General features: G+C 60.1%; 1 protein-coding gene across 5 annotated transcripts in view; it reads right to left on the bottom strand.

The window, feature by feature from the left end:
• The window catches only part of LOC113203368 (plasma membrane ascorbate-dependent reductase CYBRD1), a 55,368-nt gene that overhangs the window by 9,763 nt on the left and 42,874 nt on the right, over positions 1–2,731 (bottom strand). The window lies entirely within an intron of this gene.

Below are 2,731 nucleotides of genomic sequence, written 5' to 3'. Positions count from 1 at the left end.
CGCCCCGCCCCGCCTCGCCCCGCCCCGCCGCGTACGGCACGTCGTGCGGTATTAATGTAATTATTGCCGGAGCCCCCGGGCGTGGCCGGGCCCGGGCCTCGTGCGGACACGCCGTGGACACACCTACGCCCACCCCACCCGCGAATGAGATTCCCGTTTCTCCTTTTGTTTCCCACCGAAACACGATAATAACTCTGCCAGGCCGTTCTCATGTGCAAACGGAGGGACCTTCTCCCCCCAATTTTTTTGTCAAGTTTTAATTTTTCTGTTATTATTTCCGGCATGCACCGTTTGTAAGTGTGAACTAACAGAGCCTGAGGATTCAACACAGCGTGTTTGTCAAATCGAAAAACTACGGAATAATAGCGAAAACATTTGCGAACGGTATTTCCAATGGTCGGAAAAGGGGGCCCGTGGCCCGCGCGGGGCCCAAAGAGTCCACGGAGCAGAGACTTCAACGCAAGCAGCGGGCTGCGCGGCCGTTTTACGTATTTGCCTCTTCACTTTGTCACATGCATCCATAAATGCGCCATTTCAACCTTATTTGCGATTTATAATTTTTCTGGCGAAATGGGCCCCAATACACCCGCTGCGACCGGCAGAGCCGCAGAAACGAGAGCGCGCGGCAACATAGTCGCAGTGTCGTGTGCAATGACTATTGCAAACAACTCGTGGCGCTTATTGGCGAGCACGCGCCCCACCTCGCGCTCTCAGCAAGCAGCAGCGAGCGCCCCACAGGCACGTCCGCGACGCGTCGTCTTCCTCGCGCCAAAATATATATAGCCAACTGCTGCAGGGGGAGCGAGAGAGAAAGAGAGAGAGAATTTGAGCTGAGGCTTCCGGGAGGAGCTGTGCGCCGTGCGACAAGGCGGCGCCGCCGCCGAGGCACGCGCAAATTGCGTTATTGCGGCGATAATTTGCCGATGACTCGCCTTCGCGGTTTGTCGCCGCCGCGGCCCGGGCGCACGCGTGGGCGCAGCGATGACGGCGAGGGTCCCAAGCAGGGCCAGGACGGTCCTTCAAGTCCCTAGGGACCCCATTACATTTTTATTTTACCCCAAGGTAAAAATCATGGCGCCCCCATGGACTCTAACGATCGTTCTCGTCCTCATTTTTTTGGGACCCCATAATATTTGGAATTTCCTCGACGTCCTAAAGTCACTTTTGGTATGTGTGCATAGTCCCGAGGGGTTGTTCATGACACTCGCTACACTACATACCCCAAAATGCAAGAACTTGAATGAAGTGCATGCACTCAATTTAATTGAGAACATGAACTTTTGTTCCAGGAAAGGAAAATGAACTTTATTCAAGTTCATGCTTTTTTTGAGGTGTAGTGCCGCGTCGCTGGCGAAGCGGTGGAACAAAGGGCGGTACACGTCACACGTACATCCAGGACTCTCTAGTGCGAGGTTTAGAGTCGGGCGAGTGTCCCCGAGGAAGGTCTTATGCAGAGCTCGCGCCGCCCACGCTATACACGGCAGAACCTGGCCGCCCGCCCGTCCAGGGCCAGGGTCAGGCCGGAGCTAGCTGGCTGGCCCACTTCTCAGGCAGCGTGCATTCACGTAGTAGGATCAACGTCCCCCCCCCCCCTCTCCCCTCTCGGTCACACCTTTTGGACAGCGCCCACAGCACCGCGCTGCCGGGGAGGGCTCGTAAAGAGCCTTGATCTCTCAGGGCCCGCGTGAAAAGAAACAGATACCAACAAAAAACGGTGGCAAGGCGAGGGGGAAAAAATCTTGCTTATGATGATCCGGCGTTCGAACCCCGGCGGTAGGCAGGCAATCCCACGGCCGGCTGGTCGGTCGGTTCGTTAGCGAGGTGCATCCCGCAGGAGCATAATAAGCGGGTGGAACAGCGTGTTCTGCGGCTGACAGCGGAGAGGCGGGTCGGGCGGGAGGAGCGGGGTGCGAGGTCCACGAGGGAAACATCATTTACAGTACAGCGGGAAACGCACGACGCGGCGTGTGTGCGGTATGTACGTGGGATTCACGACGAAGGATTCGAACTAAACCTCTAGACGGGCCGGGGCCGCGTTGCGGCGGATGCGACGGACTCGGTTGGTTTCAGCACAAGCAGCACGTATAAGCTGAAAGCCGTGGCGCGAGTCGGCGGAGTAAGGGGGGTTGAGGGGGTAGGGGGGCTGGAATACGTACTGAGCCAAGACCGGCTTGTGCACGAGTGGGGTGGCGCAGCAAGGTGCTGGCTCGAGCCGCAAGGCTGCCAGGCAGCGGGCCCAGTATGTAGGCGTCCTGCGAGCGTCCCTGCTGGAGAAGGGAGAAGGGGAGAGGGGGCAGAGAAAGGCTCCCGCGGGAAGGAGAGGGGGCAGGCATCGCAGGGCGCCATAGCTAGGCACTCGCGGCCATACTACCACTACGTTCGACGGCGACGCGGCGCTGCGGGGTCGGGTCAGCGTGGCGTGGCGGAGCGTGGCGCAGCGCTCCGCGGCGTCGCGGAGTGGAGTGGAGCGGAGAGGAGAGAGACCGACCAGGCGACCCACATCGCCGTGCTTGCCCGTCCTGGGCGGGTCCGACCCGATCCGAGCGGGGAAAAATAATTTAGCGATCCGCGCGCCCTGACGCCGCAGCGCAGCCCTCCGCCCGGCCTGGCCGGCCGTCTGCCCGCCGCTAAAGGGGGTCATCGGCGTCCAATCCGGCGGCTCCGTTTATTGGCCCGGATTGGCGGTCGCCCCGGCCAGCCGCAGGGAAAGGAAAAGGCGGGGGGGAGGGGG

Source organism: Frankliniella occidentalis, unplaced genomic scaffold (genome assembly GCF_000697945.3).
Source record: "Frankliniella occidentalis isolate FOCC.00 unplaced genomic scaffold, Focc_3.1 Scaffold157, whole genome shotgun sequence".
NCBI classification, from domain to species: domain Eukaryota; kingdom Metazoa; phylum Arthropoda; class Insecta; order Thysanoptera; family Thripidae; genus Frankliniella; species Frankliniella occidentalis.
Note: the sequence above shows the minus strand (reverse complement) of the source record. Positions and strands in the feature narration are given on the sequence as shown.